Genomic DNA, 23602 nt, shown 5'->3' with positions numbered 1-23602 from the left:
ACATAAACACAAGTATGCATGTATATGTGTGCATCTTTAGTATCCACATTATCCTTTCTCTATATATATGTTTGTTTTTGTCTAATTGTTTTGTTTTGTTTGTGCTCATCACACTCATTATGTCATAATTTGCTGTATTGTGACGAGGCATGATTGGGGTGCCAACAGCACAATAACACTTGTTTCTGAAACAGGGTTCAGCAGATTAAAGCATTGAGCATTAATGAACCAAGCCAGCATCTTAGAGCAATGTTTGGTCATCTGTTATTGTGTCCGAGGCCTCATTTACGAAACCATAAAGTGCCACTGTGTAGGTTTGGATAATCTGGCGTGAGGCCCAGATAATACCAAAGGACAAGTAAACCCTTGTTTTCATCTGAGCATCCAACCCAAAAACTAACCTTGCACTTATTGTTCCACATCTTTCATGTACATCATCATCCTGTTTTGTGGATGCTGCATAATTGATTTGAAAGTCACAACTCTAGCCGACAGCTGACCGGGGGATGAACTCATCATCAGTTTAGGGTCAAAGGTGGTGTTGCCTTGGATTTGCAACATCTGTGTGATGACCCAGTTAGAGTCCTGTGAAGTAGGTTTATTTTCAGGCAGAGAAAGCAGCAATGACAAATCAGGCATAGTGTTTGTGGTAACTTGCAGTGTTAGTTAGTGGACGAAGGCCAATCCAAGCTTTTGTAAAGGCTCAGTGTTGTGTACTGTTACTGAGTATATCTGTGGCAAGTATGATAGCTAAATATTATTGTAGATGATTACAAAATTCTGGATACGGTATAAAGAAGAGCAATAACACAGATGACAATATTTAATGAAGACTTGGGACATTGTGATTGTGTAGAAAAGGTATTATCTATTAGAACATAGGTAAAAATACATAAAGAAGATAAAAGTATAACAAACATAAACTATGGCCATACAAAAATAACACTTAAACCTGATTTTGCTTCTGCGTCGCAATGACGTCGGAACGATGCCGTAGCTACGGCCGTCGGAACGACGCCGTCGTTGACCTTTCGAAGTTCTGCGTCGAGGGAACGCGTTGCTCTGCAATTCACCGCCAAGCCGCTAGGGGGTGTGTGTGGTTTCAGAGGAGTCATATCCGTATCCGTGTTTATCTTCCGGTCACAGTCGCATGTTTTTTTTTGTTTTTTGTTGGTGACAGTAGCATGTAGCATTGCGCTATGTGCGCTATGTGCGCTATGTGCACTATGTGCGCTATGTGCACTAATAACAGAAAACACATACCTTTTGTTCATTATTAATAATAATGTCGGTGTTGCAGGAAGAAAGACCGGAAAAAGCAACTGCCGGAGGAACTGACGTTTTGAGCGGACCAATCACAGCCCTTGCGGTCCGCGTTGCCGTGACGCGTAGTTAGGATTTTTTGGAGATGCACGTCAGGCTACGGCGTAGGGGTCCGCGTCGACGCAGAGAGCTCTGCGTAGGTATCGTTCCGACGCGGAAGCATAAGTCAGGCTTTAGGGTGCCTGTGTTGAACCCAACTACCTCAAGGATGTTTTCTTTCTCATAGTTAGATCCACTTCAGCATTTATTTAAGGGGATTTGGATGCAATATAAGGTCAATATTGAGACAGGAGTATCAATGTAAATTTCATTCACTTATTGGTCACTATAACCTTTTGGATAAATAAACTGGGCATTAAATCTGTATATCTATATTTATTCTACAGCGGCGCACTGCTGCTGCAGAATTATGAGCTCCGCTGATTAAATTTAACACGATCATTAATATCAATGGGCTACTAATGATATTAATGTGTCATCGATTGAAATAGCTCACCATCAGAGTCACTTCATATTCAATAAAAAACGGCATCTCTTGTCCCTGCGGTAGCACCATTCATCTAACTGATGCATTGCTTCTGCTACTTGTATGTAACACAGATGCAAATCTGATTGACTTCCAGCTATACTGCAAGAGTAACAAGCTTCTGCCTTCTTCCACTATTAACATTTTACTCATTAATGATCTGAGTTACATCGGTATCAGCTGTATAGACCCAATTAGTCTCCATGTTTTTGTTTATTGTACATGTAGCTGAGTGTGCTCTATTAAAACGCAGAAACATTGATTGAATATCCAGTTTTTCTAATGAATATAAATGTATTTATCTTTTATTCAACTGAATGGTTGTATAAAACATCTGCAAAGCATAATTACATTCGTGTGCTTCTACATGAAAATGAGATGAAATGTTATTTCTAGTTGCTAGGTTGCCTGGTACAGCAAGTTGACAGCTCTCCTCCCGGGTTTCTCTCTTCAAAGAGTCAGTCGGAGAAGAGACGAGTTCAAAGTAAACATTGTGTCTGTTATCTATAGAATAATGAGCCATTTAGCTTACGTGTATTAACATATTATAGTATGTCTGTGCTTTTAAAAAACAGTCTGTAATATTCATGTTTTATGAACAGCAAAGGATATTTTTCACATTTTTTCAAGCCTCTATTAAAACAACACTCATGGGCCCTTGTATGTATGTTTAAACAGGGAATATTGAACGAAAAAAGACCAACTTCAGAAGATTCAGCCTGCTGAAGCCTCTTAACATAGCTTTAGGACAGTGGATCGTGTTCCCCATATCTTACATTGGAGCTGCTGTAGGAAAGGATCCTGTTTGTGGCCATCATGGCGAGGACGGATGATTACAGCAACCAAAAAACCATGATGCATTGTGTGTCATTTGATCAAATAGACCAAAAAAAGTTAAAATGTTATTTATTTCTTAAGTTATCCAGCATTGCATTGAATCTTCAAAGCTATATTTGTGATCTCGTAGGTGTTTACTCGCTGCTCCAAACAGTAGAATGTTTGCCCGGAGGCAAAAACAAGATTTCAATCCAATATTTCGACAGACTTCTTTGCGGTTTGAGCTTCAGCACCACTGCACCATATCCTGGGGGTCCAGATTGTGTTTTGCTTTGTTTTAAGACGATAACTTCAAGATAATTATATACCTTTACTGCTCATTATCTCAGGGGCAGAACGCTGAGTAACTTTTTAATTAGAGAAAAAAACGTTTACAAACTGGGCCTGTATCTCGTTAAAGTACATTTATTTGCATTGCTTGGGTAGCAGGTAGACACCAAATTAAGGCAGTATGGAAGGTGAATAAGTAGCATGTTTTATGTGTGTATTTTCTTCTCTAGGCATAATTTATTACAGCAGTGCTTGTTTCTATAGAGCAGAAGGTTTCAAACTTGCCCCAGGGAGGCATGTGGGAGTTGAAGGTAGGGCGAGGTTGGAGCGATGTGTGTCAAAACTTGCACTTCTTTCAGCCATAACTCACATCTGAACACACACAAATGATACACCCTATTTTTTTAGATTTGGCATGACTTAGACTTGTCTATGTCTATAAATCTTACAAATCATGGCAAAAGATGCTTTGTATAACTCCAGAACCATAACGTTCATTTCGGTTTTCTTCAGTTTTAAAGTAATCCAGTGGTCGCTGTGTACATCCGTCTATACATTGTAAACAGGAGCTGAAGAGAGGAGCTAAGTCTGCACACTTTTAATCTTTTTTAGACTATTACTTTGCCAAAATGTAAACAAATGCGAGCTAAATATAAGCCCACAGTGACTTTGGAAAGCCATGCTACAGAGGAGTGGACATCTACAAAAGATAGGGACACTAAGCTCTGTTTTGGATAGGTAGATCATTTCTTCTGTATGATACTAGTCTGCTGAGTGGCTTTTTTGGGGAGGACAGGTCTTGTCTGTGGAGTTGTGATAGCTGCAAGTAAATGACAGTAGCATTGTCACCTTTTTGTTTTTTAAGCCACATCCACGCTGTAGTAAAATAAGCTAACCTGACCAACCCACAAAAAAAACCTAGTGTTAATCGTGTCAGGGTTGACATTGAGATAACAGCAGGTGTTCTGCTGTCTGTCCTCCAACATGCTAGCGTCCTACAAAAACTAGTGTGTGTGTGTGTGTGTCTTTGTGTGTGTGCATAATCCTGCATGTGACATGTTTTACAAATATGCTTCCTTCTTGTTCCTCAGGCCAAGGTAACCCATATGTAAATCTGACCCATATTCCCCTTTTTGTATGGGATGTTCATACAATATCCTGACTGTCAAGTTCTAATACACACACACACACACACACACACACACGCACGTATGTTCTCCTAGTGTAATTTTAGATATGTAAAAAATCTTTTTCGTCCTGTTATGTGATGAATATCAAGTTGGTCCAATTTTCCTTCCCGTGTGGTTTTCATATTTTGTAGGAGTTTTGTAACTTTTGTTTTGCCTTGTGGGATGTTGACTTAGTTGAGACCCAGAAATAATAATACCACTAAAACCAGCACAGGCTGGCTCAATACTATATTCCCCATGGCTTGTTTTGGGAGTTGGTCATAAAACGAGTTATGCAACTTGGTTTTTCGCAGCAGAATTTCGTCAGAGCTGTTCCATGTATCACCTCCTACAACAGATTGTTCTCAGCAGCTGCTACGCGTGTCAAGTTTTCCATTCTCACTCAACCCATATGCATTTATACAATGATATAAATGGTAGATTTACCTCCCATTTCTTTGTTATTAAAAAAAAAAAAAAAGGTCCTTGATTTCAGACAATAGCAGCTTCTTATTTACAACCAGCAACCCTCAGTTTTGCTGGATGAAATGACAAATGTCTCTGGCATACTTTATCGGCTGTAGCTAGCTAGCTAATTACTGTAAGCTAGCATTAGCTCCATAAGTTTGTTGTAAACATTATCTTTGGTCTTAAATAAGCACTGGATAGGTATCTAAATGATATTATGCTTAAAAGACTGAGGTCTGAGCATCCCTGGCAAAAAGTTAGCATGTTCACCAGTTGATGATCCATGTAGAAGACACGGAAATGAACAGTATTGTTCTTGTATTGCAATAAAGAGCTAGTTGGTCCAACTGTTATTTCCTTCAAATATATCCCTGTGTGACTGCTTACAGTAGCTTTCATACAATTCAAACATAACAATAAAAAAAGGCTCTTAGGATGAGGACTAACTGACATGTTCTCCAAATGTAATGTAGCGTCTCTGTAGTGTAAACCTCCGCAAAGTTGCTAACGTTACATTGCCTTAACTTTGACAGCATCCCAGCTTCCATACAGTGTGGTAATACTACAAAATGGATGTACTGTAGTTAATGTTAATGATAAGCTCTTTGGCTGAGGTCAACAGAGCTGCCGTGCCTTTACGTTTGCTAAGCTATGATTGGATAGTTAATGTTTGAAGAAGGGGTTTAGTGAACAGTAGCAGAGTTAAGTTTAAATAGTTCCTTTGTGTGTTTGAAAAGTTTTGTCCTGTTAAAATTGTACAAGTCCATTGCAACTCACCGTAGAAGTAGCATGGTTGGATAGGTGGTAAATCTAAATTACAGGCTGTGACTGACAACTGTTGTTTTGCGGTGTCACTGTTGTAGGCATAGCTGGAGTTTTGGACAGCAGACTGTGTCTATATTCCAGAGGACCAGAGCTAATAAGTGTCTGCACAGAAGACTGGGTATATACTTGCTAAGTGGGTCAAAAACACAAACGCTTCACTGCATGTGATCTGATGCTGAATGGGATTCTTCAGAGAGCGTGGGGGTTATGGAACAGAGTGGACATAACAAGAGGTAGAAAAATGGACATGTGAGCAGGTCAGGTCGATCTCCTCAAGAGTGTCTAGGAAAGTGTGGGTGGTTAAAGGGAATGGCTTTTTGTCCTTCTTGGCAACTGTTGAAGAGATATTGACATAAGATGCAAGTTCAAAATTCAGTATGCTGAAATATTCAACAGCTGCTGAGAGGGAAATTTAGTTTTAAATGTTTTCTCTGAATCAGTCAAAGAACTGGTGGTGGAATGATAGTATTTACATAACAAGTGGCATTCTGCTGAAGATTTTGTGGAGGGATTAGTCTTTGACAGCCAGCTAATCAGTGTATAGCACTGAATTAATGTCAGCATTGCTATCACTGCACTGTTAGAGTACAATTTAATGTATTGGTAATAAGACTAATGAGTGTGACTGTTCCCCTCAGTGTGATAATTGGAACTGCTGTTGATAATTTTAAGTGCTAGAATACGAAATTTCGATTTTAATACGATGTTTTCATGTCAACGGATTTCCAGTCTGTGAACTGATGTTGTTGATTTAAATGTTCCATTCTTCTCAATAACAATTTAAATAAAACTGAGTCAAAAGTTTAGCTTTCTCTATTTGAGACAGTATACACTGTAGTGATTTACTGCCACAAAAGATTACAATGGTAGTATACATTATTTGAATATCAGTGCTCAATCTCGTAATTCCTTAAATGCTGCTGTTACTGGAGTGCCTTGATTACTCAATGTTCTCATAAAAAGGGTTGTAGAAAGTCTTGGTCTTGGTCAGACAGGAATCAGCCAGTGTATTCTGCATCATTGAATGCGAGTATTGACGTGGATTGTCTTTGATTGCCAAAGCTCTCAATACGCTGTTGGCAGACATTTCACAATCATGTTGATTTGCCTGCAGAGGGCTGACCTACACCATGCCAACCCAAATTACTTGCTTATTTCATTGGTGATCGGTAAGAGGTGCGAAGTGAAGCAGGCAGCGAAGGACGGTGAAATAACTTACCTAGGAATAGCTGCATTGTACACCAGCAACCAACTGGTGGCGCATGTGAGCATTCCAGATACAGTCTCTTTCGCTGTCTCAATTCAGCAACTGAACCCTGCGAAAGACATGGTCTATTAAGATGTGACCTTCGTAGACCGCAAAGACTGGAGCCGAGCGTAGTTAAATGAGACTATCTGATCTACGGAGGATTCCCAGCTGTGTCGCCAACTGTCCCCGCCCTTATCCTTGCGTCACAAAGCGGTCAGACTGCTCCTGTTGCCTAGCAACCTTGACTGCTGCAGTTGTCAATTGGGAAACGGCTAGTAGCCAGAAATCTTAATTTCATAATTGTAGTAGCCCATCCAGGTCCAGCACCACCACCAGGGACACCCTGCTCAGCTGATGTATGATGTGAATGATGTATTTTGATTTTGTATTTTATTTTGATGTATTTTTTTTTTCAACTAATCCCTGGAGTAGAGAGAAGAGCCTGTGCATTCCCTCTCTCCTCTGCTTCTCTCTGCAGCAGCAGCTCAGCTTTAACACAAGTACCTGACTGTACTGTGATAAAATCATCTCAATCTACAGCTCCACTAACACTTTTCTCACAAAAATAACCTCATTGACAGAAAGATGCAGTAAATTATGTCATTATGTCATTCAGTCTGTCATGCAGCTATAATAAAACCCCTAACTGTTCAATCTAATGATTATTGTACATTTAGAGTCACAGAAGCAGCGCTGTTCTTCTGTCCAGGTAAAATATGAAGCTTCATTTTGCATTCAGAAACCTGATGTGGCAGCTACAACTGTTAGATTTCACGTGGTAGACCAACATTTATCTTCCAAAAGGAATTATATTACATATCGAAATGCTGGAGAGACAGAAAGAGCTGCACAGATCAGTTCATCAGATCATGTTCTCTTCAGCATGAGAACATGTTGACCGGCTGGATTCACCCAATTAGTGGCATTATTTGGATAAACTGACCACATGTTAGCAATCTAAATTCTTGCCTGTCTGTCGTTTTGGTTGACAAAACATGTAAATGTGCAATGCATGCCAGTTAGATTTGTATCCAATTTGCACACATTGGCAACAAAACAGAAAACATTCCATAACCAAATATTACAGATAACGTAATTTCTTAATTCTTGTCAACACATCGGGAGAAGTACTTACTATCTATTGCCATCTTTCTCCCTTTCCGTCAGTGGGTTAGGGGGTTAGATTGAATAGTTGAATGAAAATGTTGCACTTCCCCCATGTGTGTCCATGTGTTGTTGGCCACATCTTTTGTTTGGTTAATGGCCCTCCTGCTGCTGCTGTCTGGTTCAAGTATGAAGCTAAAAGCCTTCAGACCTCTTAGAGCTCTGTCAAAAACCAAAGTCAAGATAAATTATTAAAAAGAATAATAATTTCTCTAATGTATTTGAATATCTTTATTTCGGGAATGAGATGTGAATGAGTTTGACATGTCATCCGATTATGGTCGGCATGTTGACCGGCTCGTAGTGGTCCAATTAATAACCAAATGATTTTACTTTCAATGCTGCAATAATACTACTACTGCTACTACTACTAATAATAATAATAATAATGATAAAGGTTGCACTTTATTTTACATACACTAATAAGATGTAATAAATTAAATTAAAACTAGAAATATTATGTTCTTATTACACAGTGAACAAACACGGTCATATCCTAAATTATGCTGTCATTAGAAACCAATTAGGAGATCCTAATACACTGTTAGACACCCTTTTACAAGATCATATTCTAATTAGAAATCAAATGCAATTCTACCCTCACTATGAACCTATGCTTTAATTTGACACCACATTTAATGCTACCAACATGGGCCTATGACAGCTTAATTAGACAAAAGGATATTAAGTGATATATAAGCAAACGCATTAAGTATCTTAGTTTTTACAGAAACATTCAGTCAATATTTACTTGCAACAGTATTTTATTTGGAAAGATAAGACTAAGGGTAAGGATGATCATTAAAATGTGTAAATGTGCACTTCAGTCTCAATTTAAAGACGCACTTATGGTTTCAGCTGCTGTGAGATGCTGCAGGGACTTGATAAAACATAAGGAAAAGAATTTGATGTACAACCATCTGTGGACAACAAACAGAACATCAGTACTGATGTTTCAGATACATTCAGTGACACCTGAATAACATTATTGTAAGACTCAGACATTAATCTGATATCTTTCAGACCTGCTTGAGTCACTTTAATACATGCATTTAGATAGAAAATACCCAGCATTGGTTGCTCTGGTCGGCCCACTGGATTGATAGAATATACCAGTTGGAATGGTTGTGTTTTCAAGTGGGATTTAAAGGTGGAGACAGAGTCAGAATTGCGTATGTCTGGTGGGAGGGAGTTCCAAAAACGGGGCAGATTGGCCATGGAAGTTTAATGTAATGTAACGTAGCAGTAATAGGTTAAAAAATGAACAAGTGAATTATGAGTAAAACAATAAGTGAAACACTCGCACTTGAATTTCATAAACACTTTTTAGGTCTTTTTCCAAACAGTCATCCAGCTTAATTTTGCTTCACGATTGAAGATGTCCTCTTGGTGTAGACACATGTTGGGTCTCTGTTCTTTCTGGTTCATGGATGTAATATCTGGTAAAAGAGCAACAAGGAAGATAAAGTCAAGTGACATAAAGTGCATGAAAACATTCCCAGTGGGTTTTAACAGCCCATTAGTCTGACGGCCTGTTGCTACAAAAATACACACAGTCGCACAGGCCTTTTGCCCTTAATGTCATTGTGTATTTTGACATGCAAATGTGAATATAATGTTGACAGAATGCTTAGTTTTTAGTGTGCCCATTGGATAACAGGGTCAAGGCTTTAAAACTAAACATATTGGGCAGTCCCCATCCACGCAGGTACATATACATAAACATAAATACATAGTTCATAAGGTTCCCCAACGGAGAAACAGCTTAATAAATGTCAGGAACAAAGTTACTAAAGGCCAGAAAATGAATATCAGCTAGAACAAAGAAAAGTCTTACGAGTTTCATTCACTACAAATATCATGAAATTCAAAGAGGTCCAGTTACTAAAATTTCCTCCCAGCAAAGGTCCGAACTTCATAATGTCTATCAAATAAAATCAACAACTTACATTCCATATCACTTCAACAATATTTATTTTTTCAGTTTTCAACACTTTTAACATACAGACACATTATGGCAAACAAATGGAAAACAAATAGCTGCCTTTACATAAATATAGTTAGTCCCAGCACAATGAACATAAGGACTACATTACATGTAAAAGAAGACAGACCAAAATGATTTCGAATAGAAAAATATGCCTATTTTAGAAAGAGTGCAAACAGCTTTGAACAATCTCTTTTCTTTACAGTCCAAGTAAAATAACAGGCACAATGGACTTAAGTAGAAATAAAAAGTGACACTTTTTAGAAAAAGTGTGAAGAGTGAAGAGCAATCTCTCTCTTTAAATTATTTTTCTATCTTGTCACTTTCCCCACATTTCTTGTAATAACCGTCAACAATCAGTTTGATTGGCTCGTTTGAGTTGTGCTGATGCCGTGATGGAAAAGGCTTACCGTATTAACTGGAGTAGTGGTGCCTGTCGGGGGGGAGAAAAAAAAATGCTCTGTGAAGATTATTGTTTATTCTCATTCTTAAATTGTATTAGCACTTGGCAACAGGTCAGGATAGGATGAGGTTTGGGTGTGGACCCAGACTGAGGTCCACCAGCTAGTGATGCCTGGTCTATAGTCATCAAGTGCAGCCCACACTTTAGGCCCCCGTTTACCGCTGTGATATCACTGTGCTAACACGGCGGCCAGCGCATCAATTGAATGTTGTGACATCTCATAATATCATAATGGAGACGAAATGTTCTGCTTGCACAACGACCTTTTAGCTTTCTTTCTTTTTTCCCCTCCACTGCTTTTTTCTTTTTATAACTTTCTGTCTGCTGCCATCCTCTCCTCCATCTGTCATGGTTTCATCTCCCTGCCCCTTAAGTGTCCCTCTGTTCCTCAGTTGTCACTCCTTAACCACATCCTCTCTGGATCTGAAAGCTGTGTAGGATTTGTGTGTGTGCGTAGGTTGATATATGGAGGAATGTGTATGTATGTGTGTGTGTATGTATGTGTGTTGCACAAATGGGGGGTTGTTCAGCTTCTTGAATGCCTCAAAAGCAGAGTGGTAATTTCTTTTTCTTCTTCCCTTTTTTGGCAGAATGCACAGGGTTTAGTTGTCATGACTTTCATATGGTTGCTATGCAACTATAAGAAGACATCTCCAGCTAATCCATATACATAGCTTTTCACACCTCCACGCTCTTCCTGCTCATCCTCTTTTCCTTCCTTTCTCCTTCTTCTTTCTTTCGTCTTTTTCAACTTCCTCCTGCTGAATTTCTTCTTCATCTGCTTTCTCACCTCACTTCATCCTCTCTCTCTCTTTTTTTCTCTCTCTGAAAGATATGTCTTTCCCGTGTGCCCCCCCCCTCCCTCCTCCCTTTCCTCTCCTGTCATCCTTCTGCCATGCTGCTGCCTCCCCCTGCCCACCTTACTCTGCTGGTCTGGGCTCAGCTGCTGGCAAAGCTTATGGCATTCAAGGTCACCCACACTGTGCTTTCAGTCTGACATGTGTGTATGTGTGTGTGTGTGTGTGTGTGTCTGTGTGTCTGTGTGTGTGTGTCTGTGTGTGTGTGTGTGTGTGTGTGTGAGATAGTTGGGGGGAGGATACTACACAGTATAATCTCAGCATGTCCCCACCCATACACTAGTACCATGTGCATGATGTGCATATACTCATGCATGTGCATAATAGCATCTGTGTGTTGCTTTGGCATAAGTGCATGTCCTCATTTCTTTGTCCACTTTCCTATCCATCCGTGCCCTGTGTGTGTGTGTGTGTGTGTGTGTGTGTGTGCGTGTGTGTGTGTGTGGCTGTCCTCACACCGTACATATCTGTGTGTCCTTATGTGGCCTGCTTGTATAACCGTCCCCTGAGGTCATATAGGCGGTGATATAGGAAGCTCTGTGCTGTGTGAAAAACACGGGACCTGCTAACTGTCTGTCTGCAGCCACTTCACCCTGCTCATTTTGACACTCATCTATGACACAGACAGCCATAGTGTTTGAGAGAGATTTGTTATTGTAGAAGAAGTAATTGGGTTCAAAGTTGCACAAAGCTGCGCATGATTATGTCTACATGGTATAAACAGGATATTTCATAGTAGGTTAGAAACTGACATATTCCAACATATTCCCGTCCAAAAACTCCCAACACATGCACATCCATATGCATGTGTGCCTATGCGTTCACTGAGTAGGCTATACAATGAACAACAGTGAATGAGATCCAAATAAAAGTCACATTCTGTTCCAGGAAACTGACAGATGGATAAATGAGCTAATACCCCTCTGACAACATGGTGGTTAATAAAACAACAAGGACAACATGCCACTAATTATGTAGAACACTGAAGTGGATTATTTGAAGGCTTCCTCCACTCAAAAATGTGTTTTGCTTATTGGAAATGTGATTTTTAAAAGGCGGGCCTACAAGCATGATTGGTGACATCACACATTGATTGAAGCCAATCCCGGTCCAGTATTCAACTCACATTTACATCACAAGTGTGATGTGGAAACTTGAAGCTTCTAGTGCACAAACATTGAGAATGGAATTTTCAGTGATGTAGCAGACATCTTTTGAATTAAACACTTAATTAAATATATTTGCATATTCATAGATTGTATTAATTTTTAATGAGGGAGAAGGATTAGATGTCATTTTAAGGATTTGAATACAATAATTACACATTTTTGAATGGAAAAAAATGTCAGGCACACATTATTCTAAAAAGAACCTTTGGCAGGTTGTAAAACTCCCTAATGTGTTAATAATGGCTTTTTACAACAAAAAAGGGCTTACATTTGTACATTTTAAAGGATGGACTCACATTTCTTTGGCTGTAATCATTCCTGGTCACTAAGAGATCTATTCATAATGTACTTTCATTGTACATGGTGGGGGGCACAGTATATAGTCCTACTTTTGAGCAAAAATGTATTTAAAAGATTATTGAAAGATCATTTGAAGCTTCAGTCATCCACATTAGTCGAGTCAATATCTTCAGTTACAGTCTTTTTAGTGCCAAATTCCATCTATTTGTCGTGATCCCTCCACTGCAGCTGAACAGGAAAACACTGTCCATCCAGACACAAAGACGGAATTGTGTACTGTAAAGACTGTAACTGTGGAAGATAGCCACTTTAGTTGACTATCTGAGACAGCTGAAGCCTCATATAAGTTTCACACATACTTTTAGACACATTCTAGCTCAAAACAAGGATTTTCTTGATATTGTTCCCCATCAATTACATTGTTAGTGCATTATGAAAGGATATTCTAGTGGTCAGTATGAACAGGAGAAATGCTGCTGCATTCCATTTACCTCGGAAGTTGAAAGTCGGAGCTGGGAACGAGAGATTTTTCACTGAAAACAGGTGCCTGAGTCAAACAGTTACGTTGAGATCTATTAAACTAAAACAATGAGCTAAAAGACGCTAAAATGCTAGTTAAAGCTGAGGGATCTCCAAAGCTGGACAGTAATACTACAGAGGTCTGGTAACCTCACTTCTTTTTCACTCATTTTTATTTTCAAACTTGTAGTGTCCAATCGGAATTGATGCTGACTCAAGTGACATCATTCGAGTCCAGTTCCAGTTAATCAGATTCTGCACAGCTCCTTCTGGAAACATGAAAAATGCTTTTAATTATTTATTTTTACATATCTAGTAGTACTCATCTTTAATGACTAATGATCTATAGGGCTGGATATCGTTTAACAAATTATGATACCAGTACCAATCCAAGTACCATTAAAGTTATACAGATACCAATTGAGTACTTAATTCGGTACCCATCATGTGAATAGAAGCATTACATTTCTAATTCACCACTACAGACATGTTGTAGCTGATGTGGCAGTGGAGCAATCACATGTCGCATTAAATTGAAGAACGCATGCGTTGATTGGCTGTGAGCAAGTCCATACAAATAGTCATATTTTCTAGCTCTTGGTGCAAAAAGGATCAAATGCGGGCTTTGTTTGACGGGAGACGTTTTGATACTAGTTGGTACTGAGTACTGATACCCAGCTCTACTGATCTATAAAGCAGAAGTTAAAGTCTGTAAAGTAAGAATAAATATGTGTTCTGAGTTTGACATACCACAGAAAAGTGTGTTGTTAACCACCCTGCCAAATTTGAATGATTAAAAAAATCGCCAAATATATGAAAAAAGGCTTCAAAGTTGTGTAAAAATCGACCTTTTTCTCAGCTCCCAAACGCTTAGGGAGTGCCTGCAGAGTCCGCTGAAGCCCCGCCCCCTACCAAGTGTCACCTGTCAATCAAAGTCACCACCTCTACCAGAAACATGGACGCTAGATCTGAGAGCTTTCTGCTGCTAATTCGGCTAATGCTACTCGGCGGCTAGCTCGGTGGCTAACTCGGCAGCTAGCTCGGTGGCTAACTCGGCGGCTAGCTTGGTGGCTAACTCAGCGGCTAACTCGGCGGCTAACTCAGCTAACTGTAGACTGTAGTAGTAGTGTGCGCTGAATGTATTTATACCTACAGCAGCAGGGGCGGGTTCATGCTCTGGTGTGTAACCGTGCTATTGGTTGGCGGTGATTTTAAGACCCGCCCATTAAATCCAGACACAGAAATCTTGAAACACAGTCTGTGAAGCATAGCTCCACAATTCAAATCTAAATGGTTGAAATGCTTTTAACACCTTTTTTAGAAATACATTTATGACCTATTTAATGTGTTTAGAAGGAAATGTCTGAATTCACTTTACACGGTCAAGACATTTATTAGATACAACTTATAAACTCCCCAATAGCTCCTTATTAGAAAGTGGAACGTATTGTATCATAGTTCATGTTACTGTTATGACTTAATGTATATTTTGCTTTGTTTGCATTTTTTTGCATGCAGCAATAAATCATTTATCTATCTCAGTGGCACATTCAGTGATGCTGACAGGTCATCATGTTTTCTCTGTGTTGGTTTTCCCACATACCATTGAGCCATGAGGATCAACAGTTTCATAACAGTCGATCTTCCCTTACTCACTGTAATGAAACCAGTTCTAAAAAAAAAATGTTTATTTTAAAATTTGCATATAACTGATTTTTTCTTTTTCTATGATGTAGTTTTGTTGCCCCTGAAACTCCTCCAGGCGTGCTCATCTAGCAGTAAACGGTGTCAAACCTGTCCTCATCATTTAACAAGAGGCACTAGTTGAATGCACCCACTACCACTCCACCCCCAGTCTCTCATCCTTCATGTCCGTAGTCCAACCTGTCATTATTATTTGCATACTGTCACCTGTCTTTTGTTTGACTCCTCACGCCTATATTTTCAGTCTGCTACAGCGCAGTCATACCAATACATCTAAATAGAGAATATATTTATATAATTTTACCATGACCATTGAAATACCACAACAGTGGAAAAATTATTGTATAACTTGACATGATTTGCTCTAATTTAATGTTGACTTTGGGACGAATCCGATCCAGACCTCGGTATCGGGTGCCGATCGTAGATTTGTGCATATTTAATTTAACGCTAAACAGGAAATTGATGATTTTTTGCATTAATCAGTACCACTAATTAATCCACGTAGCCCAGCCACAGAGAATTATTACCCACATCTGCAGCTTCCCTCATGTTTTGCACTTTGAATAAATTAAAAACATTAGTAACCCTTATCAGAGTTTATTATATTTGTTGACTCAAGGGACAAGACATTTCCATTTAATTGGCTGTTATTTCATTGTGTAGGTGAGGTGGAGGTGCCCGCTTCAAAGGCTGCTGTTGTGGAATCAGCAGAGCGTGAAAAAACACTAAAACTGAACGATGTCCAATTATGCTTCACACTCCGAAAGCGAAACGACACAAACTCTTTAAAAGTTACCCTGAAGGTGGTTTCCAAACTATTTTTTTTTAACATAACCATAAAATTCAAATTCCAGCTATAGTGTGACTGCAGCTGAACTCGTTGCTCCATATCCCGATTGGACTGATGAACGGACACGTTGTACTGTTTGTAGTCCACACTTACCAGTAGATCAGCTTTTCTATTCTTATCATTGAAACATACTCGCTTTCTTCCCATCAGTACACTGATACCATCTAGTCTAACGAAGCTCAAACTGCTCACGTGTCATAACCTGCATACTGATTTCCTGCTTCTTATGTACATAATGTGTCATATTGCACTTAGTTTTAATGAACATGTTTGACATGAATGGAATGTTGAAGGATGTGTTCACAATTTTTCAAGTCTGTCTTAAAACAACAGTCAGGAGCCCAAATGAACATTGAAACCTGTTCTTGCTCTAATCATTCCTCCTGTTCATACTGACTATTAGAACTTTTCCTCAATCAATCAATAGATCTTTATTTATATAGCGCCAAATCACATCACAAGTTATCTCAAGACACTTTTCACATAGAGCATGTCTAGACCGTACTCTTTAATTTAAAGAGACCCAACATTCCCCCATGAGCAGCACTTGGCGACAGCAACAAGGAAAAACTCCCCTTTAACGGGAAGAAACCTCAAGCAGAACCAGACTCTAGGTGGCCAACCATCTGCCTCGACCGACTTCATAATGCACTTACAATGTAAGTACTGAGCGGGAGGGCGGCAAAATCCACAGTCCTCCTGTGAAAAAAATTATTTAAAAGTTGATCTGAAGCTAATATGAAGCTTCAGCGTCCAAATGAGTCAAATCAAGTCTTCTATGTTTCAACGTTACAGTGTTTTTAGTGCTAAAGTCCCTCTTTTCTGCAGTGGTTCACACTGAAAGAGATTATCACAATAAGACAGATGTGACCAGTCCAGGTTAATAATCAGTAGAGAAAGGAACAAATGTAATCCCTGGAGCACTAAATTCACTCATTATTTAGAACCTGAATGACATTTTGGTTTTACACCAGGCTTCTTACTTTTTTCTCTGCAAAGACATATGTGCTTGTTTATTGGCATAACTATGGTGTGTCTGTGTGAGTATTTATTTATTAGTCATGCTATTCTTCATATTAGTCTGCTGCCGGGGCTTTTTAGGCACAAACATTGTCATCTTCTCCCTCTTTACAATGACAGTGAGACCATGAGCGAGACAGGCTTTGTCATGTAGCTGTGATTCTTGTTGTGACAAATTACCATCATCCAACATCTTTACTTGATGAGGGGCATCAGTTTTTCTTATTCCCTTTCTTTCCTGTTACAAAATCTGTCCATCTTCTACTTTATTTACCTTAGATAGTATATTTGTATTTGTCATATGGTATCATTGCATGTGTTTATGTTATACCTTGACAGCAAGATTATCATTTTTGTCAGTGTTAACACGTTTAAATTTAGCTGGTGTACATTTTATCATGTTAATGGTATCGAACGGCATCAAATGATAAAATGATAGTTTATTGTTATAAAGTTGTTATCGGGACAGGCCTAATTTAAACGATATCGCATCTTCAACGTCCCCCTCTCCTCTCTGTGTCGCTCAACTTTAAGTAAAAATAGCATGATTGTATACTGTTGAATTTATTAAACTAAAGTGGTGGAAATGTAGCCTACATTGGAGGGTTGAGGGTGCATGTAGTCATAAAGCCTGTGTTAAATCCAGATAAATACTATTTTACTAGCATGCACATTATACAACAGGCAGCAGGCCATTTAATTGGCTTTTAATTGACTACCCTCCACTATTAGAGGAAATACCTTTGTTGGGCATGTTAGCATGCTGACATTTGCTAATTGGCAGTAAATACAACCTGGTTTTGTTTTTCTCTCTGTCTGTGCACCCTTTTATAATATCCATCATATAAAGGGCACGAAATCAGCTTGCAGGTATCACAGGTGGGAATGCTTCAGTCAGAGAAGTATTCATTACACACCTATGTCGGGAACACCACACCCGGCGCTACGTGAAAATAATTCAGGGATGTTATCAACCTGCGAGGCGGTGAACTGCTATGAAACTGTAGAACATATTGTTCAACCAGTTATATGGACTCTCCCTCTCTCATCTGTCATCCCTATAGTTTCACGTGCACTGTATAACCTCTGACAGCCAGCGAATACACTGCTCTGTCATCACAGCTCTTTGACTAATAAGCATATGATCCCAATTTTACAGCCCAGCTGCTTACTAAATTAAAAAAAGCACAGATGAAAAGTGGAGCTTCAAAGCAGGGAAAAGACAATTTTCAATTATATTTACAGATTACGCTCTTATCTCTTCTTGTTTTAGTAAAAGCTGCTGAAAAACACTTTATTTAGCCTGGTCTGATTGGTGCCGAGTTGATTTGCATCCGTATTCTCCTCACTGCCTCAGCAGAAAGAGGGTCATATACACACATACACACACACACACACACACACACACACACACAAACACACACTCTTGGCTCAGTACCCACAGTTGTTGCTACACATTGTGTGTGTAGGTGGGTTGGTGGGTGTTTCTAGGCTCCAGATGCAACCACATCCATAAGTCACAGAAGGAAAGAGTCCAAAAAGCAACAGCATAGCAGCAGATAGAATACCCTATGACCTCATCTCCACCTGCTGCCAAATAGTGAGATAGAGCCTCAGCCAGGAGACTACAAATACACACACACACAAACACACACACACAAAGACACGCACACCATGGGGGGTGGAAAGGGTCACGGAGGAAAAGACACACACACACACACACACACACACATACACTCCTGTGATTATTTACTAAAAGTCCCACATGTGTGTATGTATGTGCGTCTGCATGTCTTTACTTCAACTCAACAATTCAGATGCACATGCATGCGTACTTACATATGTCTGCGTGCACATTCTCTGACTGCACGTGCGCATTCATGTGTGTGCACGCGTGTGACTCTTTTTGTTTAATCCATTTCGGCGCTTCTCTCTGTTAAAGGATGCAAATTTTGGCTGATATGAGCATCAGGTCACGGTAGCTGGCTGGTAGAGTAGCAGACTGGCAATCATCACGTTGGCGGTTTGAATCTGCTGTCAAACATGAAAATTCCATCATATTGGTCTGATTAGAGGACAGTTATTAACATCTCCCTCAAGCTATGTCGGCTAACTTGTTTTTCTTTATAGATTAAAGTAACATAATGTTAGATAAAGGATTATTATCAGCATTATTACTAAAGCTGCAACTGCTACAATAGATGCAATCATTAAATCATTCACTGTTTTTCTTGCTTCACTTCTCTTGGTATACTTTCCTTATTTATTTATTTATTTATTTATTTTTTTAAAACATCTTGTACATTTTTCTCTCTATTCATGCAAAGACCAATTTGAAGAATGTGTTCCCTCCCATGGGAAAAAAAGGTCTCATGCTAAGTAATAAGTTTTATTCATTATTTTTGTCGACTGTATTAAATATATGAACATTTTGAAAAATGTGGCATTTTTTCTTGATAAATGTTTTAATCTAGACGATCACAGTTGACGGCAATTCATTTTCTATCATGAATTAATGAATCAAATGATTAACTTAGTAATTTACAGTAAACAGTGCATTAATGATGACTATTGACAGTCTCACATTAATACACATTAATGCATATTTACAGTAGAAAGATAGTGTAGAACTCACCCTTAACTCCATAAGGGTGGACTATATGACAATATATTTATATAAAGTTATTATGTTGTATTGTATTGTGTTACATGACATTATGTTACATTACATTACGTTGTGTTACGTCAATTTGCATTACACTACATTGTACTGTATTGTGTTACGTTACGTTACATTGGATTGTATTACATTACATTATACAGTAAACATACTTTTAATACTGTATATCAACCTGTACTAGGCAGGAAGTCTAGTATGGAAGTCAATGATCAAGAATCTTTTGTAGAAGTAATGGATTTATACATCAGTACAATGCAGTTCTTAGGTTTTTGAAGTTTTTCTTTCTGAAAATGTGTTATCATATATATATCATCATATATGCGATGTTGGATTTCATTTCTACTGTCTATCCCTCTACTGCCCGTGTTTACTCAGTGCAACAATGTGTCTCAGTGATGTCATTTTAATATTCTGGACAACAGTGTAGCTCTACAGCACAGTGGGATAAGATACATCAGGCTTCACAGTTAATAGTTTTCAGTGGGATCAATTAGTTGTCGACTTGGCATCTTTCATGGGAGTGTTAACAGTTAACAGAGACATATTGTAAACGGTCAGCCGTATCCTTGAATGAAAAGAAATATTTGAAAAGAAATGGAAGTGGTGTGCTCTAAAGGCACTGAATTCAGGTCCAGGATCATTAGCATGAAGACTACAGAGCCACCAGGTCACCCTGTCATTTATTATTCTGTTTTTCTTCATTTTGACAGCCAAATAGTTGTCAATTTTGGTGACTGCAATGTTGTTTTTTTCTTCCACTTTCACAGCCAATTTGGCAGGCAACCAGCCATCTACTCAGAGTTTCTTTTACATCCTGACACTTGTACAGTGCTTCTGGTAAAGCACTGATAGCAGCTCACTCTGTGCATCTGTCACTGTAGCTGATGGGGGGATGGAAGTCATTTTTATCCCCTTTTTACAGAATGATGCATATTGTACGAAAAGGCTCTTTCTTCTCACCCCCCCCCCCCCTCTCTCTCTCTCTATTTCTCTCCTCTTCTCTCCTCTTCTATCTTCCCTCATAAGATTAATCTTGATGTCTCTTTCATTTGGCGTTTCCTGCTGCCAGTTAATTAGCCCCTCTGCTGAGGTTTGTTTGCCTCCCAGGCAAACAATTGTGTTAGCGTTTTAGTTGGGGGAGATGAGACAAGTAGCGCGCTGCCTCTCGTTGTTGTATTGCCAAAAATTAGAAGTGAAAAGAGGAAAGGTGTGTATGTGTGAACCTTGACTTATCACAATAACATACTGTGCGGGAATTCACACCCTGAGCTGAGGGTTTGAATTGCCTTTGTGTTGGTGTGTATTTACTTCTATGTGGGTGGGTGTAAAGCCATTTTTATGAGTGGAGGCGTTTGTCTATATGCTTTTTCACTATTTATGTAACCACAAGTGATGCCAAATGGGTTAAGAGTGATTTGGGCTCAGCTTTGTATTCAGTTAAAAAAGTAAGGTGTAACCCTTTCTCTTCATGTAGCATGTTCCTACAGCCTTTACTCTCATGTTTGCCTCCGCTTGCGTGTGTGTGCGTGTGCGTGTGCGTGTGTCTGTGTGTGTGTGTGTGTGTGTGTGTGTGTGTGTGTGTCTTCATCATGTACATAACTTGAGTTTGCCTATATACAAGAAAGAGACTCGCACAAAAAGACGTGTGTGTGTGTGTGTGACAGAGACCCAACCCAAGAGCAGCTTGCACAGATGGAGGAAGATTAACAGGGAATGTGTGTATATGTGTGTGTGAACATGTCTGTACATTGTGTGCATTCAAATGTGGATTGCCAACAATAGATTTTCCACCCAGTAGCTGCTTTGCATACTGAACAAGTACTGTGGGTTTTGTTATTGCTGAATGAAATCTAAAACAATCTTGTTATTGCACATCGCTTAATTTTTCTCTCCCATGCATTAATCGAGGCTCTTGTGCATAAACACTAGTATATGCCATTAAAAGAAATCTTTCATCAGTATGCGTTTAATTGCAATCATTGTTTTTTAGAGTCACAGCTTGACAGATGTTCTTAAAACTATCGCTACTACCAATGATTTGGAGTATTTTAGCAATACAAACAGTAGATACTCCTAATTTACCTTACTGATCTTTCTGTAATTACAGGGAAAAAAACATCTTCTTGATGGTGATGTTATTTTGGAAATGTGTTCAATCAGTCTACATGGAAATCCCAGCTCCCCTTTGCCTAAGAATATGAAAAAAGAAGACTGTAATTCACTGCCTTCCTTCCATCCAATCTCTTTACATGCTTTTTCAGGGTTGCTTCGGGTCAGGAGTGTCCCAACATTACTGGGTTCCAGTTCAGACTAAGACTAATGCATAACATTTTTTTTTTTAAAAAGATCATATTTCAGAGCTTATTCACCTAGTGTTTTATCTGCCAGGGAGTTATTCTTATTCTAGGACGATAACTATATGAAGCCTCCGTCTTGTGTTGCTGTTTTTAGGGGCCAGCCTTGATGCTGCAAGCTTTGATGTCCAAGACACATTTCCCTACGGAGACTATAAAGTGTTTCTGTTCTTTTTTCAAAAGCTTCCATCTATACGTTTCCTGATGCTTATCTCAGGCTTGGTTGCAGTGGTATCAAACTAAGCAAAGTAGCTCAGACACCCTTCACACTATACTTCCCTATAATCCCTCCAGTGTGTTCAGAGTCTGCCCCAGGATATCCTCCCATTTAGACATGCCTGGAATATCTTTCCATCCCAGAGGTATCCAAATTACACGCCCAAACCACCTTAACTGACTTTCAGTGTGAAGGAGCCGTTCTTCTTCCAGAACTCATCACCCCGTCAAGCAAATTCATTTCAGTCACTTGTAACTGCCAATAAAGCTACTGCTGATTCACTGATCCGTCAGTCTCACACTTCATCTCACCCTCACTCATGAACAAGACCCTGAGATACTTTATAGCTTTACTTGGGGTAGAAAAAGCCACCCAACATTTACAGAGTGTACCATTGTTTCAGACCTGAAGGTGTTGACTGCTTCATAGTGGGTTACAAACTGTCCCAGTGGAGTTGAAGGAGTACATCATCAGCAAGTACATCCCAAGAGAACGTCCTCACCAGAGAAATGACATCATTGGTTTTATCTTTTCACTCGACAAGGACCTTTTAAAGACCTTTTGCCATGAACAAGGCTCGATGTTTTTGCTGGACAACCCTGTATGTTTTTTTCTGCATTGGCATCCCTACTGTGCCACCTGATTGACCCCATTCCAATGAACGATAGGGTTGCTTTGGTCTAAAAGTGGCCTTATAGAGGTTCTCAGAGTAGATATTTGGGTCAACAAAACCCCTGTAGGTTTTGAGTTTCGTCCAAGCAGTCAACATTAGTTTTCTTGACTCTTGACCACCTTCATTCCTTCACTTTAACCAAGTAGTTTTTGTACCTTAACTTAACCGTACTGCAGCCAAGGTGGTGGCAGATCAGATAACAGATTGTGAATCATTTTTATAATGGACATTACCATTGTAGTAGGCTGGAAAAATACTGTTGTTGTACTGGTTTCACCAAACTGATAGCTTTCCACTAAACTTTTGGACTCTGACTAGAGATGTTGTCGATTAAAACCACAAGTGGAGTCACAGACATTGGACATCCTTAGTACAGTCACATAACAATGATAATAATAATAATAATGATGATGTTCTGTGGTTATATTCTAACCTGTCTGTGTTTTTCTTTCACAGGTGGAGCCACTGAAGAAACCTACCTGCACATGTTGAGAGGCAGAGCCAAGCACTGTGTTTTTCAGATGGACACTGGGAAAGCACCAGCATTCTTTGCATTCTTTTTCAAAAGACCTAAGACAGAACATACTCAAGGTTGACAGAGCAGTTTTACCTCCCACCGTCTCCTCCTCATCCCCTGATCCAATCAGAGAGACCTCTTCTTCTTTCTACCTCCCAGACAAATAAAAAAGGAAAAAATAAACAGGAATTTCTTATCAGTTAGCAGTTCTTCCTTTTATTTTCTTCGTGCAACATTTCTCCATTTACCTCAGGGATTTTCTCCCATTGCCTACCTCCTCCACCGAACAGCCAACCCAGTGACTGGAACACAGAGCGAAAATACACCTGTGACCTCTCACTGCTGTTACCGTGACAACCTGTATTGCCTCTCAAGTTCTCCTCACTGCAACCGTGACGACCAGCAATTACCTTTGACCTCTTACCACCTGCCAGTTCAGACCTGCTCACTGCCTAAAT

At 39.3% G+C, this 23602-nt stretch overlaps 1 long non-coding RNA gene across 1 annotated transcript in view; it reads left to right on the top strand.

Annotated features, from left to right (window-relative positions):
• The window catches only part of LOC134000121 (uncharacterized), a 43917-nt gene extending 20516 nt beyond the window's left edge, over positions 1-23401 (top strand). The window contains exon 3 of the long non-coding RNA XR_009927401.1: positions 23084-23401. This is a non-coding gene — a long non-coding RNA (uncharacterized LOC134000121). The remainder of the gene's footprint in view (positions 1-23083) is intronic.
• Positions 23402-23602: the final 201 nt, after the last annotated feature.

This window comes from Scomber scombrus, chromosome 18, assembly GCF_963691925.1.
Source record: "Scomber scombrus chromosome 18, fScoSco1.1, whole genome shotgun sequence".
Classification (NCBI taxonomy): domain Eukaryota; kingdom Metazoa; phylum Chordata; class Actinopteri; order Scombriformes; family Scombridae; genus Scomber; species Scomber scombrus.
The sequence above is the reverse complement of the archived record's forward strand: the minus strand, read 5'-3'. Positions and strand labels throughout refer to the sequence as shown.